The 23,911-nt window shown below is 35.5% G+C and overlaps 1 long non-coding RNA gene across 1 annotated transcript; it reads right to left on the reverse strand.

The window, feature by feature from the left end:
* Window positions 1-12,762: 12,762 nt before the first annotated feature.
* LOC121430317 lies at window positions 12,763-14,953 on the reverse strand. The gene is made up of 3 exons (XR_005972014.1): window positions 14,916-14,953; window positions 13,331-13,455; window positions 12,763-12,842 (listed from the first exon to the last, which is right to left on the reverse strand). It is a non-coding gene; the product is annotated as an uncharacterized LOC121430317 (long non-coding RNA).
* Window positions 14,954-23,911: the final 8,958 nt, after the last annotated feature.

Here is a 23,911-nt window from a genome sequence, read left to right on the forward strand (position 1 = left end):
CGAATAATTAAGGTCGTGTAGTAATTCGAATTACTACACTACGTAAATAATTACGTAGTGTAGTAATTCAGATTACTACACTACCTGAAGGATTACGTCGTGTAGTAAATAATTACTACACGACGTAATTCCGAATTACTGCTCAACGATTTAACTAACGTCATGACATTAAATGAATTAGTGTAGTGACGTTAAATCAACCAATGAGACCGTTCGTTATATGAGCGCAATGCAAAGAGCTGAGACTACAGAGTATTGTACAGGAACGTACCGGCAGGAAGTTAGTTGGATGTTCGATATTCAAACTGTGAAGTTGGTTTGATATTCAGGTTCGATATTCAAACGCCTGTGAAGCTGGACCAATATTCGAGTCCGTCATTGCCACGGACCCGATCCGCATAGTACTGCCCCCCCCCCCAAAAAAAAAAAATGTTCTACAACCGAGAACAATAGGAAATGATAAAAGGAAAGAAAGATGAAAAATACGTTATTTTATGCATACCATGTCAAAATCAATCTCAAAGTTAAAGGTGATTTTTTTTCTAGCTGGCTCGAGACTTATTACGAAGCAAATTTCTGCTGCGTGCGCCATTGTGTGCCCCCTCTTTTTGTTCTTATCACGCATTGAGCTTCGCCCTAATGCTCGGGGCACAATCATAAAACATCCTGTTCATACATTGATATGACCCCTCAATTCTCCCTTCTCTTTCTCTCCCGTTCCCCCTCCTTTTCTTTCCAATCTCCCCCTTTCGCTTCTCTCTCTCCTATTATGTATTCTCTCTTTCCTTGTTTTTTTACTCTATCCACTGGCGGCACCAAGAGATTAGTCAGGAACGTGGTTCCCCATGCTTGAAATATTCCGTTTTGTTAATTTTAGCCCCCCATTAATGTGAATGCGTCGGGTCAAACCAGTGTTTATATGGTTGCCCGAGTCGAGTTATACAAGTTAGGATACGTGTTACCCCGGCTAGGCCGTCGGGGTATCCCTGGGGGCCCCTCGAAAAAAATAGAAAAATAAAATTTCTTGCCCTTTTATTCACTGAGGTTTGTCCCTTAAATGTCCTCGTACTTGGGCACGCCAGTGATGTTATGGTTGCCCGAGACGTGCTGCACCTGTAAAACCCCTGAATAGATTTGAATATCGAATATTGGTCCAGCTTCACAGGCGTTTGAATATCGAACCTGAATATCAAACCAACTTCACAGTTTGAATATCGAACATCCAACTAACTTCCTGCCGGTACGTTCCTGTACAATACTCTGTAGTCTCAGCTCTTTGCATTGCGCTCATATAACGAACGGTCTCATTGGTTGATTTAACGTCACTACACTAATTCATTTAACGTCATGATGTTAAATCGTTGAGCAGTAATTCGGAATTACGTCGTGTAGTAATTATTTACTACACGACGTAATTATTTACGTCGTGTAGTAATTGGAATTACTACACGACCTTCATTATTCGATGTAGCGACACTAATTCATTTAACGTCATGACATTAAATCGTTGGGCATTAATTCGGAATTGCGTCGTGTAGTAATTCGAATTACTACACTACGTAATTATTTACGTTGTGTAGTAATTCTAATTGCTACACGACGTAATTATTTACGTCGTGTAGCAATTAGAATTACTACACGACGTATATCCGTGTTTTTGACGGTCTCCTGCTTCCATACCTTTTCCAACACAACCGCATCGGAGGGGGTGTGTGCAGTTGTCATGACGATTATCCGCCTTTTTCAGGACGGGCGCTCGTAAAAATAGTGCGGATTATTTTCGGAGTTTGTGAACGCAATTTCATTGAATTATCCGCATTACTCTTAGGCGGCTAATTGGAGGTTGGGTTTATGAAAAGATTTTACGGCCTTCTAGAGATCGTCTAGCGGTGATTCTTGCATGCAAAGATCCTTCATGAAAATGGTGCCAAAAGAGGGGCGAAAAGAGTTGGGATTGTAATAGAGTTTTTGGTTCAGAATTATGAAAAGAATACATTAGGGTGTATTTACCTTGAGAGGTTATAGGTTTTATGTTTGGCTTACAGTGCAGATTTTCCATCAGAGCAATTGTCGCCGGAGCAAATGTCATGGAACCAAACGGGTGCAGAGAGGAGACCCAGGATACATCAATAAATCAATGATTAAAGGACAGGTCTACTCAACAAAAATATGATTTGATTAAAATGAGGAAACTTAAACAAGTATAAACTATGAAATTTCCATCAAAATCGGATATGAAATAGTACAGTTATAAGTGTATGACATTTAAAAGTTTCACTTAATTTCACAAAAAATATATCACATGTTGGTTGGTATAAATATGAGGGGATTGATTGCATCAAACATTCAGCATTTCTTGTATTTTATTAGATGAAATATATAATATTTGATTTTATCATTGTCATGTGAAATAAGGTTTAATTCTTCCCCGGAATTACCATTGTTTTAATATTTTGTGGTTTAGTCAAGTTGGTCCTTATTGTCTAATCCCTAAAATTGAAATGATGTATAATTGAAATGATTTAAAAAAAGAAAAGTAATAGGGACACCATCTACTCTCTCATATGCTTTCTGCCGAGTTGTGCATGTAGGTGTTTTGTAAAAAAATATTAGAAAAAAAATTAAAATGTCAGCTTTCCCTTTTTACATCCGACTTTTATGAACATTTTTCAATGTAAAGCTGGTTTGAATTTTCTCTATTATTCAAACCAACATTTTTCTAGGGTGGACTTAACCTCTAAGTGTTCGTACTTTAGACAAGACAATTTCAAATTGATGGGACTTTTTCTGACTCACTCTGTAGTTTGAAATCGACAAAAGTCCAAAGACACGCAACATGTACCTTATGAAAGTACACATACAATGGCATGTCATTTCAGTATTAGCAGCAGATGAACTTTGAAAAATAAGTCTTTTTGTTGGAAAGCAAAATGCATGACGATTTGGGAAAACATGTATGAGGAATAATTCCAAACTGTGACACGCTATACAAGCATTGGCAGATCGAAAAGTGTTTATTCCACAATAAGTTTTAGGAAACTCCACAATATAGAGTTGTTTAGTTGGCAATATTTCACTCTATACCCTAATTTGTACGTCTGTATATTAATCCCCTCCTCCATGCTATGATAAAAGCTATGATCTGACTGACTTTAGACGTACATGATTAGATACCCTTGACAAAGATCGTATTAAATTAGAGGAAGAAAATGGCAATCAAAAGTTGATATAAATTTGAGTGATATTTATGAAGTTGCTTCAGGAAAACAAAAATTCAAAGCAATTTGTGTCTTCCCATCTGGGTCGACCCTTCTTCCTGCTTTATATACGAATTTCTTCATCGTCAACTCAAGAACTCCTTGCTTTCCCATGTTGACAGGGCTCTGCGATTATCGCGTTGTTAATTATGTTCCCAATCCTGGTCAACGATTTGAAGTCAATACCTGATAGCAAAGTGTAGTTGATTCATTCGAAACAACCAATTAAAAGCATTTTACGGAGTGTATTGTCAACTAGATCATTTCTCTCTTTCCTCCTGGTCGACATCCAGAGCGTCGATCCATGTTTCAGATTGGGGGGGGGAATCATTAACGTTCCAAAGGCGCTGGATCGTACAAGACACCAACTTATACACACCCACACACACCCTCACCCACACACACTTTTTTTGATAATGTTTTTATTCTGATTTCATGAACAAATAGTTACATGACATTTCAATTTAACATTTCAAATCATATATAATACTTTACACTTCATATTTTCACTTTTTTTCCACTAACTTAACAAAATCATGAGTCATAAATATCTTAAAAAAACAACAACAATGAAATCAGTTATTATAAAAATGCTTAAAGACAAACTTCCCCCTCCCCCCCCCCACCACAAACACACCCAAACACACACACACACACCCAACACACCACTGCCCAGAAGATCTGCTCACACTCATTATAAATAAATCATGTTTAAAAGTACAAAACAATTCGATGAACAATTTTGAATATAACAAGCTCACGGGAGAAGCATTACATATATTGAAAGTAAATAAAGACTTACAACAACTTAACCTTGTCACAATTTTACTGTTTCCCATTTTTGCAAGTGCCGCCCTAATTTCCCCATTTTAATAGCTATTTTCTTTTCTTGATCCTTATATTCTAAAATAAGTTTATGTTTATCGTCAATGGTTGGTAAAACCCCCTCCTTTCTAAATATAAATAATATATATTTACCATAAAGATAATAGTATTACAACTTTTTATTCTATTTGTATTGCCTTACACACACACATCCTTACACACACACACATACACACACACACACACACACACACACACATTAAATATATATATAATATATATATATGACTCATGCAGTGGCGTACCGTGGGTCACGGCTTTGGGGGCACCAGCCAAAATTTTGAATCACCTATGAGCGCGCGAAGCGCGCTCAGTTGCCAGGTATGCTGACCTAGTAGAGACATTTTAAGGACAGTGTCATTAAACAGATATGTATGCCACTGGTCACATAATGCGAGCGCGAAGCTGGAGCTGAATTTTTTTGATATTCAGACCTAAAAAAGGGACATTTTAAGCAAATGTTTGTAATCATGATATGTACCTGTCTCGGTAAACAAACAATGCGAGCGCAAAAGGCGAGCTGAAATTATTGTATAAATTGACTCCAAGAGGATATTTTAATGACTATATTTTAGGAATCTATTAAGATTATACATATCTCACCATAGTAATCTAATGCGAGTGCCAAGCGCTTGTTGATTTTGTTAGAATTTTATGCATCCAAACACATAAAGCACTTGTAGTCATTATAATCACGATTAGCATGCACATCTCACTAATCAAATATTGCGAGCGCGAAGCGCGAGCTGAGAATTTAGGAAATTCAGATCTGAAGAGGGACATTTTAAGGCTTGTTCGTAGGAATTCACGAAAACCATAGTATTTCACACACCAAATGAAGCGAGCGCGAAGCGCGAGCTGAAGTTTTTATATATATTGACCCCAAACATGTATATTTTAAGGTCTTTTTTTAAAGAATACATTAAGATACACATATCTCACCAGTCATCTAATGCAAGTGCCAAGTGCATGCTGATTATGTTAGAATTACACATGAAGACATACTTTTTGTAGTCATTTTAGTCATGATTATCATAAGCATCTCACTAGTCAAATATTGCGAGCGCAAAGCGCGAGCTGAAAAATTAGGAAATCACACCTGAAGAGGGACATTCTAAGGCTTGTTTTGTTTGAAGGAAATCACGTAGACCATGCGTATTTCACTAACCAAATCATGCGAGCGCAAGCTGAAATTTTTGATATACAGATCAGAAAAAGGGACATTTTAATGACTGATTTTAAGAATTCATGAAGAGCAGACATATCTCACTAATCCACTAATATGAACGTAAGCACGGACGGGAAATGCTTTTTATTAAGACCTTAAATTATATGTCACTACATAAAACAATAATAATTCGAAGTGCGAGGAAATATATTTGGTGTATATTGCAATAAGTGAAAAAGGGAGATTTTAGTAGAACAGGATTACATATCTCGTTAAACAGACAATGCGAGCATCAGGAACAATATAGACATTGGCCCTGAGCAAATTATGTATTCATAAAGTTATATTTTTTTTATTTCTATGTAATATTACATAACATAATTGTAATATAATATAACATAACATAATTAACAATAATTTCTTCCTTCCAATTACGGTTCTCTCATTTTCTCCCTCTTTTTCTCCTTTTTCCCCGTTTTTTTTGGCCAGCCGATTGGGGGGCACGTGCCCCCCATCCCCCCCGTAGTTACGCCAATGGACTCATGAGACACAGACACTTATATTTACCAACAAATTAATGCGAGCGCGAAGCGAGAGCTTATTTTATTGTTGTATACTATGCAGGAAAAGCGGCCTGTTTAGAACTGTTTGTAGTAACTCAAAAAGAGGATACATATCTCCTTAGACAGATAGTACGATGCCGAGAGTGAGCTAAAATTCTTTATAATCTGACCTGAAAGCTTGATATTCTAAGCATTTTGGTACCAATGATTAAGATTGGTATCTAAAAGACAAGAAATGACAGTTTAATGGCCTTTTTTTTTTACAAAAAACAAGATATTATATCAAAAAAAACAAGAATGAATGCAATTCGAAGCAGTTCTTTTGAGGCTATAAAGTGAAAATGGGACATTTTCATTCACCTATTTAATCATGAGAAGTATGGGTTTTTTGCTACAGAAAGATGCAATACGCTAAGCGCGAACTGAAAACTTTATATATTCCAATCAGAAAACCAGGCATTTGAGCCACGATTTTTAAATAAAGAACGAGTTGTGTATCTCATTCTTGCTTGCTGAAACATTAAAATCTTGTATTTTTGCCATATCCGGAATTATTGGGGGGGATGATATGTTTGCCCGCCCCCAATATTTTCATTGGTGGGGCGACCCCCCCCCCCCCCGATCGACGCCTCTGTTGACACCTAATGCCTCATCTTCAAGAAAGGGATCTCAACATTTCCTTCTTTTAGTGCTGCAATAAGCGCCTTGTTCATGATGTGATCAGTTCAGGTATAAAAGTAAAGAATGAGAAAGAAAATGTAGGCTGATACCCAAAAGGTTATACAATTGCCCGTCCTCAAGAAAGGATTTATTTTTTTAACAAAATCTCATCCCTACAACAGCATCAATTAGCGCCTTGTTCATTATGATTGTGACGAAGCCTGTCAACGAGTTCCCCAGGAAAGATAAATTATTGACATTTGTGTGCAATTTGAGCACTATCAATTTTAATTTTCCTCAGTGTCCTCAAATCCAAGAGAGACGCAAAGGAGCACAATCGGAATACATGAAGAAGAAGAAGAAGGCCAAAACTCATGTCTTCCTCAAATGACTATGATTTAGGATTATGAAAGCCAACAATGGCGAACAAGACTGCAGAACGTGAAAATGTGGATTTAACAACATACGATGTTCATCATGTAAGTTTCCAGGGGCCAGTTGCAGAAAGAGTTGCAATCAAACCCAACTCTAAAAATAACGCGCAACTTGATTTTCAACCAATCAACAGCGCGCATTTTTGACTTGTGTTTAAACGCAACTCTTTCTGCAACGGACCCCAGACCTTGCAGATCAGGGTTCAGGTAAAGTCTTTATTCCTATGAAGATATCTGGTGGTTAAGGAGCAGTGATCTATCACCTGAGAATGCCAGAATGGTTCAGAATTATGAAAAGAATAGAATTAGGGTGTATTTACCTTGAGAGGTTATAGGTTTTATGTTTGGCTTACAGTGCAGATTTTCCATCAGAGCAATTGTCGCCGGAGCAAATGTCATGGAACCAAACGGGTGCAGAGAGGAGACCCAGGATAAATCAATGATTAAAGGACAGGTCTACTCAACAAAAAGATGATTTGATTAAAATGAGGAAACTTAAACAAGCATAAATTATGAAATTTCCATCAAAATCGGATATGAAATAGTACAGTTATAATTAGATGACATTTAAAATTTTCACTTAATTTCACAAAACAATTATATCACATGTTGGTTGGTATAAATATGAGGGGACTGATGGCATCAAACATTCAGCATTTCTTGTATTTTATTAGATGAAATATATAATATTTGATTTTTTTTCACTGTCATGCACTAGCGTACCTACCTATGCAAAGGACGTATCCCTGCCCGCTCCCCCCCCCCCCCGACGAGCTTGAAAGACCTATTCTGCCCCCCCCCCCCCCCCCGAGCTTGAAGACATTTTTTTTTTGCTTGTCAAATGTTTGGGCTGACGGTTTTGCCACCCCCCCCCCCCCTCGAAAATCCTAGGAACGCCACTGTTGTCATTTGAAACAAGGTTTAATTCTTCCCCGGAATTACCATTGTTTTAACATTTTGTGGTTTAGTCAAGTTGGTCCTTATTGTCTAATCCATAAAATTGAAATTATGTATAACTTAAACAATTAAAAAAAAGGTAATAGAGACATCATCTACTCTCTCATATGCTTTCCGCCCAGTTGTGCATATAGGTGTTTTGTAAACAAATTAGAACAATTTTAAAATGTCATAGCTTTCCCTTTTTACATCCGACTTTTATGAACATTTTTCATTGTAAAGCTGGTTTGAATTTTCTCTATTATTCAAACCAACATTTTTCTAGGGTGGCTTTAACCTCTAAGTGTTCGTACTTCAGACAAGACAATTTCAAATTGATGGGACTTTTTCGGACTCACTCTGTAGTTTGAAATCGACAAAAAAAAGTATAAAGGCACGCAACCTGCAATTTATGAGAGTAAACATGCAATGGCATGTCATTTTATTGTTAGCAGCGGATTATCTTCGAAAAATCATAATAGTCTTTTTGCCAGAAGGTAAAATGCGAGACGCTTTGGGAATACATTTATGAGGAAATATTCCAAACTGTGACACGCTATACAGGTATTGGCAGATCAGAATAGTGGTTTATTCCTCAATAAGGTTTAGGTAAACTCCACAATATAGAGTTGTTTAGTTATATTTCACTCTATACCATAATTTGTATTTTAAAGGGAATGGGCTTATCGTCCATTTAAGTCTGTATATTACTCCCCTCATCTATGCTATGATAACAGCTATGATCTGACTGACTTTAGACGTACATGATTAGATACCTTTGACGAAGATCATATTAAATTAGAGGAAGAAAATGGCAATCAAAAGTTGATATAAATTTGAGTGATATTTATGAAGTTGCTTCAGGAAAACAAAAATTCAAAGCAATTTGTGTCTTCCCATCTGGGTCGACCCTTCTTCCTGCTTTATACGAATTTCTTCATCGTCAACTCAAGAACTCCTTGCTTTACCATGTTGACAGAGCTCTGCGATTATCGCGTTGTTAATTATGTTCCCTATCCTGGTCAACGATTTGAAGTCAATACCTGATAGCAAAGTGTAGTTGATTCAGGCGCGTAGCCAGGGGGGGCGGTGGGGGCGGTCGCCCCCAAAAAACGTCCCCAAAAAGAAAAAAAAGAAGGGAAAAAGAGAGGAGAAAAGGAAAAGGGAAGGGAGGAAAGGGAAGAAAGGTAGCTTTGTGTTTTGTCCTTTTTATTCTTTTTTTTTCTCAAAAGAGAAACTCCTTCATTCTTTCTCTATATTTTTATATGAATTTTGCTTCCGCGCTGCGCGCGGTTAAATGACAATTTTGAAGTTCTCCATTGTTTCCCCCACCCTTTGTCTTACCCTATTTTTCCACCTCAGCCATATGTGTTTCTTGCCAATTAAAGTTCAAATGTATATAGGGCATGGATTTAGAGTAAGGTAATTAGGCCGAAGTATATGAAGTTATCCTTTTTTTTATCGCGCAACTTCTGGTCGGCTCCGGGTGGGTAAAAATCTTTATATCAGTTTCTGCCGTCACCTCCATAAAGTCAAGTTCTCCCGCAGCTTTTCAGCTCATTAATAAACAACCATAAGTTTTGGGGAAAAGGGTTCCTAATTTAAAAAGAGGAAGGTATAAAATTCGTGTCGTATTGAATAAAAAAGTACAATATTTTTTTAAAAATCAAATTCTATTAAATTTCATGTCATTTCCCTGCACATTCATCTCCTGTCCTGTTTTGCGCCCTCAGTTTGTAATTTTTAATGACACGTGTCTTTGATTCAAAATGAAGCGCTTCAGGATAAGTCAAAGAAATGAGGTATCCTTGTTAATATAATTTCAATAAATCAGAGAAGTTTCAACATTTTGCGCACTAGTTTCCTTGTAATGAAGTTAAATAATCTTGGAAAATCAAATGAATTAGAGCCGATGTGGTACAAGATACCTGCATTTCATAAAACGTCCGCCCTTTGAAATTTCAGAGTTTTGTTTGCTCTGCGCGGGAAAGAATATCTTCCTCCCGACAAATATATTTCTTTTCCTCTGTTTTGCGAGTTAAAAATATGTACTGTCGCTAAAATCTTTGTAATCAATTCTGATCTTTCCAAGAGAAGTATTCAATATATCTTTGAGAATACCCTTTTCTCGGGACCCTTTCCATGAAAAAAAATTGATAAAAAGCTTTAGCTTTCGCGCTTCGCGCGGGGTTATTAGTATTTTAATTTCCTCCATTGTATTCCTTTTTTGTGCGTTCACAATCACTTTTGAAAACAAGGTTCATGAAAACAAGGCTCAAAATCGCCAACTGAATTGGAGCTGATATAGGTACTAGAGACAAGAGAGATGGCTCCTTTTCATTTTAATTAATGAAACACCGAAAGCTTTGCGCTTCGCGCGGGAGGGGGAAACTACCCCTCCCTGCACCCACCCCCTAGGGAGCGCGCTTCGCGCGCTCTGTCAGGGGGTGGAAACTCCGCTTCTGCATCCGGTCAGACATGGGGAAATTTTGGAAGGTCAAAAGTGCACACTGCTCCCATTTTTCGCGTACAAGGCTATGGACACCGCAACTTCATGGCACACCAGCGAAACAGAGGCGTGGTCATAAATTGGCCTGCGCGCACAGCGTAAAAATATGCAAATAAGCAAATTGTCACAAATTAGCATAATACGCGACGTGTTTGAATATGAAATGTTAGAGCTGCGTCTTTGGTAAATTCATCTCATTGATCATTCCCCCCTCAAGGTATTCAGTTGTTTATTCATCTTTTCTTGTTTACATATTTTTAATTCTTTCGCGATTATTACTACATCAATTAAGATATTTCCCTGGAAGACATTTTGGAAGCTTACAAGAGATCCATTAGTAGGATTGAACTTAGGGGTCTGCTTGCTCTATTCATCAGGTGTTCATCACTACCCATTATTTTCATTACACATCATGAATAGCCACAAATATTTGTTTATTTTTTGGGGTGGGGTACATACTTAAAATGATCTGAGCAAGAGAGCAATCAGGTCATTTTGTCTTTATTTTGATATTGAAATGAACAATCTGGTGCAAATCTTGTGAAGATTTTTTTTTTAAAGTCTGAGTTTGGAATGGGAGCCAAAGAGAGCCCAGTACCCCCCCCCCCCCCATGTATTTGCTCTCATCAACGCTATCTTAAAGGTCACTTCCAAATAAAATAAAAATTTTGTACCTGCCCACCCCCTATATTTCTCTATCAATTCCACCCCCCCCCCCTCTCTCTTCCACACACACACATTCCACATAATCATGCGAGCAAACAATTATTATCATTTCATTTTTATTTCTATCCCACTTTTAAATCAAACTCATTCATGTCTTTAATTCGGCTGCACCTGAATGTCACAGTATGCCATGTTGCAATGGCTTTTATGGGCTATCTTGCCACGCATGTTATTTTGATACTAAATACCTGTTGTACTAGTATTATACCCATGGATACCCGACATACAGAATCAATCAATCAGTAGCACCATCATATTCCAGTCATATAGAAGTAATCTTCAGTGCCATTTCATCACAACACAGTTTGGTAGCAATAACATCATCATCACATATCTTTCACGCAATATAAATTGGTGGATTAAGTAAATCACGAATATCAAGATTAGAAAGTAATATTTCAAATTAAAATGTTTATTAGTTAATAAATTTTTGAATACATGATAAAAATATTTTTTTCTCACCAAAGCATCAAATTACATCAGCAAAATGCCTATAATGAGTGCAACAGAAATTGCAAGGATATTACAAGAGAGGGGATGTATTTTTTTGGTAAAATCTAGAGAAAAAAATATGAAAAAAATAAGTATGTATATTCACTTACATAGTTATTGATAAGCCTTACATAGTCAATATAATAAAAAGATTATCAATATACCTCTCTCTCAAAGTCAGTTACTAAAATATCAAATTATTTTTTCAGCATTTGCTGACAAGAAATAGCATGCTAATCTAATCGGTGACACTTCATAAAAAAGGGAGCACATTTCTCTAAAGAGTGCCTTCCCAAATCTGCACATTGGTAAATCAGTAACAAAGTTGCTTATTGTCTATTGTTGTGAAGTGCTGCTAGAGCTGTGTTCTATTTCCAACAAATTCTTTTATTTGCAGAGCTAATCTAGTTCATTATACGGGACATCGACAATACAGTGTTACAAAAACAAAGAGATTAAAAAAAAAATAGTGCAACTTTTTCCTCCCCCCAGAAAATGAATTCAACACCTTAATGTCCAGCAATACATACAGGTTCTTGTTTCATAAGGACTTCAATTATGGTAAATTGGCCCCAAATGTAACTAGCAACTAGCATGGGAACCCCAATGTTGATCTGTTGCTTTAATGTTTCCATGGTAATTACCAGAATGGCAAAGCTAGAATAGTGGTTGATCTTAATGAATTGGGGTCCAGGACTGAGAGTGATTTCTTCGCCCTCTGTTCTGTCACCTTGTTTTTATTATGCACATTTTTTCAATGAAAATCCATTATTTCTTATCACCTTTTATATGTCTGTAGGCATGTATGTTACATAGCCCAGACCTCAGTAAAGGCCCATTCTGCATTGTTTAGATTACCAGAATACAACCTATCCCTTTCAAACTACTAATATTATTCAAAGTGCTTTCACTACTATAAGTACTACATGTAGATGATTAGAACATTAATAAAGGGGGGGGGGATAAGTGTGCCCTTTCGAAAAATATTTTAATCTTGTGTGAAACCTATGGACCTAAATATCTATACTCCAAATAATCTTTTTTTGTTCAACAGATGTGTAGTTTAAGCAACATTCAATATGTATCGACACATTTATTTAAATTCATTAAATTTTTAAATCTGTAATTGCAGTGAAGCAACTGCTTGTTATGAACCTGGCCTTCATATTTCTTCTTGATCTGCCCTGGTGATACTCAAACAGCCTGTGAAACCTGCATAGTAAACAAAAAGAAAAGGGAACAAAATGAGCTGCTGATATGAATTATTCTTACTCATCTAATCCAGTATATTTAGAAGTTTTAAACTTTTTATGAGCCCTTACTCTTCCATGCAATATTATTTTAAAAATGCACATGTAGTAACTTATGTTGCCAGATAAAAATCATAGATCACAATTATAGATCATTATTCATATAACTTTTTTTTATTAAGTGTGAAAACCCATTCAAATATATATCGAAAGATTAATCTCAATTTTTTGTCCTTTTTTATTTCTGTCTTCAGAGTAACTGAGTTTTAAAGTGATTTTATGTATGATTAATATAGCTAAGATACAAGGACAATAAGTATGCATTGATGATAATGGAAATACTGGTGAATCTGAATCCAAAGAATATTGTCTCATCATGGAGCTTTACTTTATGGGATATAACATGATTCAGAAAAATAGGTTTTTATATTTTTATGAAAACAAGCATACCTGGCAAGCTTTTAGATCAGATATCCTGTTACTCATCAGATTGTACCTCTTGGTGATGTGCAAATGGTATTTGACTTTGTACTTCTGAATAGGCTGGGACTGCTAAGAACTGGATCCCATTGGATCTGCAATTCAATATACATACAATACTTTACAGTTAAAAATTTCAAAAGTGATAAACAAAATTCCTCTCTAAAAACAATTTTTCAGAGTTTCCAGCTTTCACAATTCCCAACTAGAAAAAAGCAGGTCTTGACCAAAAACTAAATGGTTCAAGCATACGTGGCCTACTCTAGTGAAGTCTTTTGTCAATCTTCAATATATATACACACCAAGCCAGCTTTGACAGATGTAAGATAATTATCATTTGTGTGATAATATGGCTCTCGCTCATTCATCAGTGCGAGTCAATCATTAAATTTTTTGCACTCGTCAATAAACATGTCTGATTTGAATCTCTACGTTAAGTGAGTTCCTCTTTAAGTTTAAGTTTGATTTTTATTTTAAAAAAGGGTTAGCTCACTTGCTGGCAGGTTTAAATGACCCTTTGCCTTTCACCACAAATAACATCAAGTGAGGACAATAAAGATAAATCAATCGGATCAGCTCCTCTCTCTGCTTAGCCTTATACTTAAACAATTCAAAATAGGGCACTATAAATTTTCTCAACCCTTCCAAAAAAACAATTGAGCAGTTTGAACCCTGACATAGAAATGTTGCCCCCCCCCCCGAAAAAAAAAGAATCATTAAACTCCTTTGCTAGGCTAATCATATTTTAGTCCAACGGTCCAGCCAGGAACTAAAATGAAATTAAAGTTAACTTTAAAAATCTTTGTAGAAAAAAAAAGTCAAACCAGACAGATCTAGATTTTTTTTTAAATCTATATCTACGATAGACCTATCCTAGGGCCAGGGGATTACTTTTATTAAAAAAAAGAAAAATGTTAACATCTGTCTCAAAATTCCACGAGTGACCATGGGTAGCGCATGGCAAAATCTACCAATATCATTCCAAACAGATTCATCATTCAGTTCATTTAGATTTAATTTCATTTCATTTTAAATGCAGATAATTATATTGAAATAGCGGTGTCGAAAAATCAGTACTCGGCCCATGGCCTATAACTTCAAATTTCAACTCGAGCTTGTTTGACACTTAATTTCCAAAACCTAATGACCTGGCCTACATCGGCAATTTCGCAGCCGGCTGGCACCGGCGATATCAAAGTCCGCATCCCGCTCTGGCTATATATTTGGCTTAATTTTGATGCAGCTTTGCCGTTAAACAAGTCCACATCTAACCCTGATATTTGACAATAAGAACTGAAATACAGATTTAATAAGGGCGGACATGAAGCATCCCAATTAACCAACTTAGTTCTACGAAAAACTATATTATTTTCTGACAAAATATGTCAGTCAGATTTCAGACTTATTTAGGATCAGGACAGGAAAAAGAAATGGAAATATGGAAATTGTGGTTTGCGTTGTAAACTGCACATAAAGCCATGCATGCGACGCCGAACCCCAGCAAACACATTACAATTTCAACTAAGATCAAAGTAAGGAATTGAACTTAACTTACTTTTATTCCTATGGAATGTCATTAGATTGATATTAATGTTTCCTCCAAGATTTTCTGCTCCTTTGAAGTTCACTCAGAAATCATGATTTCGAACATCAATTCTAAAAACAGATAATTAGACTTGCTATTGTATTTCAAAAAGTTGAATTTCGCAGAATCAAAAAGAACGACCCTTCGCACAGATATCGTAGGGAATTGTGGGACGGAAAAAAATGTTTAATGCATGAGGACATGAATAAAACATTAGCATTTTATCCAATCATACAAGTGCATTGTGCGTATTTTGACGTCATTACTCATGAATTAAAGGGAAATCCAGCCTTGGCCATAAAATGTTGTGTTGGGAAGGAGAAAAATAGATTAAAGAGAATGGTGAAAGTTTGAAAGAAATTGGACAAGCAATAAGAAAGTTATAGCTGCTTTAAAATTGAGATCACTAATACTATGTAGATTTCAAATTGGCAACTGGGTAAGTAAATTATGACAAGGGGCAAGGACAACTTTCCCATAGGCCATGTACTTTATTATCAGGGATTTGTGGTTTTCTCCTAAGTACCAATTCCCCTGGGGAAGTAATCTAAATATAACCTAGGTAGTATGTTGTTTTATGTCCTCATGAAAGAAAAATTCAATTTGAAATAAAACTTTGGGACAAAATGACATTTTAGCCATAATATGTATTGGAGTACATGGAAGAGTAGTCCTTGCCTTACATCACTATGACATCACATGTGTGGCCAATTTGAAGTCTCCATGGGTATAGTGATTACCAATATTTACAACTTTTAAAAATTCATAACTTTCTTGTTGTTTGTCCGATATTGTTCAAACTTTCACCTATCAACTTGTCTGACATTTCTTTTCCTTATAAAAACAAGTTTATATTTGGGTTGGATTCCCCTTTAAACATTGACCTTCCAAAATCAACCTTCAAATTGGACAAATGGCAGCCATGTTTGTTATGTACAAAACCTATGGAAAACCAAAAACGCGCAAAAAGAGTTGCCTCTCTAGCTCCCTTCGGGAGCTTACGTATACGTAAGATCCATAGAGATGTATATTATTGACACTAGAGGGCGGACTTCATCAAATTGCTGTGATTCCATGTTCGGGGCTGCCGCCATCTTAAAGAGGGCAAGAGCGCGGATTTATAACACACGGCTCTATGGGAGAATATCACATATTTCACTTTTTTACATTATATTTTCAATTTAATGCTGTATGCAACGTTAAAATCACAAGGCAAAACATTTTTATGTTAAAATATATGATAACCATGCATATTTTATAAAAGGAGATGGACTGAACATCCAGAAAACGGGGGAAAAATAGGTTGCTGTACGTGCATTACCTATGATGTAGATCAGGGCTTGGTCTGAAGTTTCCCCTCCTTTCAGTTAATTTTGAGGAAATCAAAGTAGAAATCATATGGTGAATCACTGATAATCCACATTAAATAATAAAATATAATATTGGATACTATGCGACGTTATAGCTATATTTAACACCAAGGTGTTAAATCTAGCAGCCCAATCAATAAAGGACCTCACCATCTGGCATCCGGTGTTGGAGTTGCACTGCCACTGGTGTTAAGATTACCAACATTAAGGATGTTAAAATATATCAACACCAGTCTTGGTGTTCGATTTGAACACGAGTCGAAGAATGTTATGAAGTTGACAACATTTGGTGTTCATTTGACACCCTCGAACACCTGCAGAAACGAACATTAATTTTAAACGAAAGTTTAAATCACCCATTGGTGTAAAAAAATACCAACACCACTTACACCAGCTTTGGTGTTGTTTCACGGTTCGGATTCACACCATTTGGTGTCCGTTTTCAAGTTCTTCAACACCTGCAGCCTGACGGTGTAACTTAACACTAGGGTATTTTTTTTAAATACCCCAACAACAGACAGTGTTGAGTTACTCCAGTGAAGTGTAACTTCAACAATAATTTTTGTTAAAATATTTCTATCCAACACCTAGCTGTCACGGTGTTGTTTCAACACTTCTGAGTATTTGGTGTTTATTTTACACTCTAAGTGTTGTTTCAATACAGTATATTGCTTGAACACTGAGTGTCAAATGAGCACCAAATCAAGAGAACATATGAACACTCTAAAGTGTTAAGTTGACCTTATCTGACACCCTTGTCACGGTATATGGCTAATATATTAACTACTACTCAGTCGACCTCGTCGTTTTCCCCCGTTTTCTGGATGTTCAGTCCATCTCCTTTATAAAATATGCATGGTTATCATATATTTTAACATAAAAATGTTTTGCCTTGTGATTTTAACGTTGCATACAGCATTAAATTGAAAATATAATGTAAAAAAATGAAATATGTGATATTCTCCCATAGAGCCGTGTGTTATAAATCCGCGCTCTTGCCCTCTTTAAGATGGCGGCTGCGCAATACATGGAATCACAGCCGCATTACGCGCGCGTCAATGCGAGCGATTACTCTAGTGTCAATATACATCTCTATGGTAAGATCGTATCTCTGTGCGCTCTGTAAGTGTTGGCCATAGAGTTAAATACGTGTTTAGGTTTATATAACTCTATGGTGTTGGCACGCTTCGCGTGCATTTATCGCCCCCTCCAAAATGAAATCCTGGCTACGCGGTTGATGTTGATTCATTCGAAACAACCAATTAAAAGCATTTTACGGAGTGTATTGTCAACTAGATCATTTCTCTCTTTTCTCCTGGTTGACACCTATTGCCTCATCTTCAAGAATGGATCTCAACATCTCCTTCTTTTAGTGCTGCAATAAGCACCTTGTTCATGATGTCATCAGTTCCGGTAAAAGTAAAGATTGCGAAAGAAACATGTACATGTAGGCTGATACCCAAAAGGTGATATAATTGCCTCATCCTAAAAAAATGATTTTGTTTTGAAGAAAATCTCATTCCTACACAGCAGGAACTAGCGCATTGTTCAATATGTGACGAATGCCTGTCAACGAGATGAAAATGTATAATCTGTGATTATTATTGAAATTGTGTGCAATTTGAGCACTATCAAGTTTTAATTTTCCTAAGTGTCCTCAAATCCAAGAGAGACGTAAAGTAGCATAATCAGAAAACCTGACCAAGAAGCCAACACTTATGTCTCCCTCAAATGACTATGACTTAGGATTATGAAAGCCCACAATGGCGAACAAGACTCAAGAACTAAAGTGTGGATTTAACAACATACGATGTTCATCATGTAAGTTTTCAGGGGGCCGTTGCAGAAAGAGTTGCAATCAAACCCAACTCTAAAAATAACGAGCAACTTGATTTTCAACCAATCAACGCAACTCTTTCTGCAACGGACCCCAGACCTTGCAGATCAGGGTTCAGGTAAAGTCTTTATTCCTATGAAGACATCTGGTGGTTATAAGGAGCAGTGATGTATCACCTGAGAATGTCATTTCATATGGAAGTTTAAAAGTGCCACCAAGATATAATCATCACGTCAGTGTCTGCATATCTCTTAGGAAAAATAATGAGATGACGAGATCTCGAAATCCGTCACGTCTACATCTTTTTGAAGACATGATCAGATGGTAAGATCTCGGATCTCGTCATGTCTACATCTTGTGGGAGAGATGACAAGATCTCACCAGCTGTTCATCTCTCCTAATGGGTGTAGACATGACGAGATCGTGAATGTGGTCATCTGATCATCTCTTCCACTGGATGTTGTCATATCGAGATCCAGGATCTTGCAATCTCTTCATCTCTTCTTTAAGATGTAGACATGACGAGATGACATAGCTTTCCCTTTTTACATCCGACCTTTATGAACATTTTTTATTGTAAATCTGGTTTGATTTTTTCTATTATTCAAACCAATATTTTTCTAGGGTGGACTGAACCTCTAAGTGTTCGTACTTCAGACAAGACAATTTCAAATTGATGGGACATTTTTCTGACTCACTCTGTAGTTTGAAATCGACAAAAAGCCAAAGTCCAAAGACACGTAACATGTACCTTCTGAAAGTACACATACAATGGCATGTCATTTCATTATTAGCAGCAGATGAACTTTGAAAAATAATAGTCTTTTTGTTGGAAAGCAAAATGCATGACGATTTGGGAATACATTTATAAGGAATAATTCCAAACTGTGACACGCTATACAAGCATTGGCAGATCAGAATAGTGGTTTATTCCACAATAAGGTTTAGGGAAACTCCACAATATAGAGTTGTTTAGTTAACAATATTTCACTCTATACCCTAATTTGTACTTTAAAAGGAATGGGTTTATCGTACATTTATGTCTGTATATTACTCCCCTCCTCCGTCCTATGATAAAAGATATGATCTGACTGACTTTAGACGTACATGATTAGATACCCTTGACAAAGATCGTATTAAATTAGAGGAAGAAAATGACAATCAAAAGTTGATATACTTTTCAGTGATATTTATGAAGTTGCTTCAGAAAAAATAAAGCGATTTATGTCTTCCCATCTAGGTCGAACCTGTCACTTCCTGCTTTACACGAATTTCTTCATCCTCAACTCAAGAACTCCTGTGTTTACAGAGCTATGTTCCCAAGGCTGTTCAACGATTGGAAGTCAATACCTGATAGCAAAGTGTAGTTGATTCATTCGAAACACCAATCATTTTAAGGAGTGTATTGTCAACTAGATCATTACTCTCTTTCCTCCTGGTTGACACCTATTATTGCCTCATCTTTAAAAATGGATCTCACTATTTCCTTCCTTGTTCATGATGTGATCAGTTCCGGTAAAAGTAAAAATTGCGAAAGAAGTATGTAGGCTGATAACCGAAAGGTGATATATTTGCCTCATCCTCAAGAATGGATTTTGTTTTAAAGAAAATCTCATTCCTACACAGCAGCAATAAGCGCCTTGTTCATTATGTGACGAATGCCTGTCAACGATTTCCCCAGGAAAGATGAAATATATAATCTGTGATAATTATTGACATTTGAGTGCAATTTGAGCACTATCAAGTTTTAATTTTCCTTAGTGTCCTCAAATCAAAGAGAGACGCAAAGCAGCATTATCAGAAGACATGAACAAGAAGCCAACACTAATGTCTTCCTCAAATGACTATGATTTAGGATTATTAAAGCCCACAATGGCGAACAAGACTCAAGAACGAGAAAATGTGGATTTAACAACATACGATGTTCATCATGTTAGTTTCAAGGGGCCCGTTGCAGAAAGAGTTGCAATCAAACCCAACTCTAAAAATAACGCGCAACTTGATTTTCAACCAACAGCGCGCATTTTTGACTTGCGTTTATTTATTTATTTATTTTATTTATTGATATATTCATATTCCACAATCATCAAAGTACATTTCGTAATCATGTTTACAATGAAAAAAATGCATAAACATATGCAGGATTGAAACGTAGCAATGAAATGAAAAAAGTGGAGGGGCCTACTAAAAAGCAGAGCTTGTAAAATGTAGACCCCCTATCAAAACTTTATACAAGGGTAATATGATACAATAGAGTAAAATAATCAGCAAAATTCTATAAAATTATATAGATATAAACACTGTAACACAAATGTATTTACACTATATACAAAATTAAATATTGACTTAAAAAAAATAATCAATACTACCGTGGCTAAGTATGAAGTTCACAAATATTAGATTGAATCAATAAGAATTCAGGAGAAATTTTTTGATGAGTAATTTAAATCGTATAAGATTAGCTGCCTCTTTCATTTCTCTGTCCAGAGAATTCCAGAGTTTTGGTCCTGTGAAAAATACAGTTTTGCTAGAAAATACTGTTTTACTTTTTAGGTAAGTGATAGTCATTTGATTGTCTCGTATTATATGAATGTAAAGTATTGTTTCTCATAAATTTCTTTTGTAGGACATTAGGTACACTATTTCTATCTAGCTGATACATGAATTGGAATAGTTGCAAGCGGTACAGGTCATTGATTTTAAGGATACGTTTCTGACGAAACAATTCATCCGTATGAGCTCTAAAGGACATATTGCATATTATTCTCAGTACTTTTTTCTGAAGTAGCAAGACTTTATTTAGTCTCGTTTGAGAGGCATTACCCCATGCCAGAATTCCATAATTAAGATATGGTAGAATTAATGCACAATACAACATGGATAGCGCCTGTGCTGGTAGAACGTATTTAAGCTTATTGATGACTCCAATATTTCTTGACGCAGTTTTGCAAGTATTGTTGATATGAGCATTCCACGTAAGCTTGTTATCAATAGTAAGACCTAAAAATTTTGTTGTTTGCACTTCTTTGATTTCAGTATTATCTAAAAGTATTTGATGCGGTAGATGTTTCAATGAATGACTAAAAAGCATATAATTAGTTTTTTGCAGATTCAGTGACAATTTGTTGGCTTTAATCCAGTTTGTTACTTTTTTAAATTCTGTATTCATAGTGCTCACAAGTACATGTGGATCATGGTGTGTATAGAAAATATTGGAATCATCAGCAAAGAGAATAAATGAGAGAACGTGAGATGAATTTTTCATATCATTAACATAAAGTATAAATAACAAAGGGCCAAGAATACTACCTTGTGGAATTCCACAGGAAACTGGCCTTGTTGGAGATTCTGATTCATTTACTGTAACAAACTGAATTCTATCAGTAAGATAACTCCTAAACCATTGTAAAGCTGTCCCTCTGATACCGTAATTTGATAGCTTACATAACAGTATTTCATGATCTATTGTGTCAAACGCTTTTGAGAAGTCAAGGAATAATCCTACAGTATGATCAGAATTATCAAAAGAAGTAGATATTTTATTTATTAATGTCAATATAGCATGAGTTGTATTATGTTTTTCTCTAAAACCAAATTGATTATCACATATAATACTATATTTCTTAAGGAAAGCAACTGTCCTTTTATAAATGATCCTTTCAAGAATTTTTCAGAACGAAGTTAACAAAGATATTGGGCGATAATTACTAGTAATTAATTGGTCCCCCTTCTTGAAAATGGGTATAACTTTAGCTATTTTCATCTTCTTTGGGACCTGGCCAAGCTGCAATGATAAATTAAATATATGAAGCAGGGGATCAGCAAGAGAATGTATAATGTTTTTCACTACTTTATTTGTAATGCCATCATATCCGGGTGTCTTTCCTGCTTTCAAATTAAATACAATCTCAAGTAATTCTTCTCTATGAACTGGAGTAAGAAATATTGAATCATCATTTTGTTTGTCCAAAAAGTCCTTAAACGAATTTTCTACGGGGATAATATTTCCAGCTAACTTTGGTCCAATTTGAGAGAAATATGAATTAAATTCATTTGCTATAGAATGAGTATCTTCAACCATATTTCCATCTACACATAATTTATTAACAGCACTAGATTTGTTAATTTTGTTTAGAGCCCCATTTATTGTTGTCCATGTATTTTTAAGGTCGTTTTTATATGATTGTAATTTTTCTGAATAAAACCTCTTTTTTGCTATTCGGAGAGTAGTTGTTAAGGTATTTTTATAAGACGTGTATCTATTCTGTAAAACATCATTTGGATTTGATATATAAGAAACATACAGATTATTTTTCCGATTGATAGACCTTAATATCATTTTTGAAACCCATGGTAGCTTTGGAACACGTTTATAGTCGTAATTTCGATATTTCTTTAAAGGAACACAAGAATCTAAGCAATCATTGAAATATTTCAAAAATATGTCAAATGAGTCATCGACATTCTCTTTCGAGTTATAAACGTCAGACCAATCAACATAGCTTAAATCTTCTTGGAGGCGTTCAATATTTTTGTCACTAAAGTTGCGACAGATCCTATATTTCTTTTTCATTTTTGCGAGTGATTGCATTGTTCGGATATGGGTAAAAATAAGAAAATGATCGGATATGTCTGTCGTTACAATGCCAGCTTTCGGAAGAGGATGAGAGTTACAGAATATATTATCTATAAGCGTAGCAGAATGATCAGTAATACGGGTTGGTCTAGAAATAATCGGCAAAAAAGTAGAAGTTAACATCAATTCAAGGAAATCGTTTGTTGCAGAGTGATTACTGGTCAAGAGATTAATATTGAAATCACCAGTGATGATACAATTGTTATTTATCAATTCTCCGTTTTGCAAAAGTTCATTAGTAGCAAGTAAAAAATCTTCTATACAAGAAGTTTGAGGAGGTCTGTAGATGACACCTATTAGAGTTTTCTTATCTTTTTGAAGTTTTACTTCTACAAATAAGGATTCGATGATATCATTCATATATTCAAATTCATGTCTAATTGCATAATCAAATGAAGACGGAATATATAATGCTAGTCCACCTCCAATTTTATTTTTCCTATTGTTTATAACAATATCATAATTCGGGATGGTGCATAAGGAATTCGGTGTTTCCGTGAACCAAGTTTCAGTAAGAGCAATGATTGGGGGATTGGCAAACTGCGTATTTTCTAATAATAATCGTAATTTCTCGAAGTTTTGGTTAGCGCTTCTTATATTCAAATGCAAAATAAAAACATCATCTTCTCCAATCAATTTAGCATAGTCTTTGAATGAATTTTCTGTATAATATGGAGAAGAGGAAAGATTGTATGCTTTATCATGAATATCGAATTCAACTTGAAGTTCATTAAAATTATTTGTAAGAATATCAGTAGAAAATCTATCAAATGGAGTATGATGATTTGAGATAATATTGCTTTTATCCTGACTTGGATGATTTAGTAATAAGAAATCATCATTATTCAGATGATAAAATGGGAAATCATGCATATTATCCACCATTATGAAATAGAATATATTGCCATTTTAAATCAAAATCTTTGTAAGTTGAGCATATAAAGCATCTTTTAGATTTGATACCGTCATGACCCCAAATTCGAGTTTGAAAAATACTGCAGTTGTAATAGTTAACAAAATAAAGATTATTTGATACAATTATTAACGGTCGATGAAGAATATTTGCACACAAAAATAAGTAAAATGACCTCCATGAAATGTCTGGTATTGAAACATTATTGAA

Source organism: Lytechinus variegatus, chromosome 16 (genome assembly GCF_018143015.1).
Source record: "Lytechinus variegatus isolate NC3 chromosome 16, Lvar_3.0, whole genome shotgun sequence".
Classification (NCBI taxonomy): domain Eukaryota; kingdom Metazoa; phylum Echinodermata; class Echinoidea; order Temnopleuroida; family Toxopneustidae; genus Lytechinus; species Lytechinus variegatus.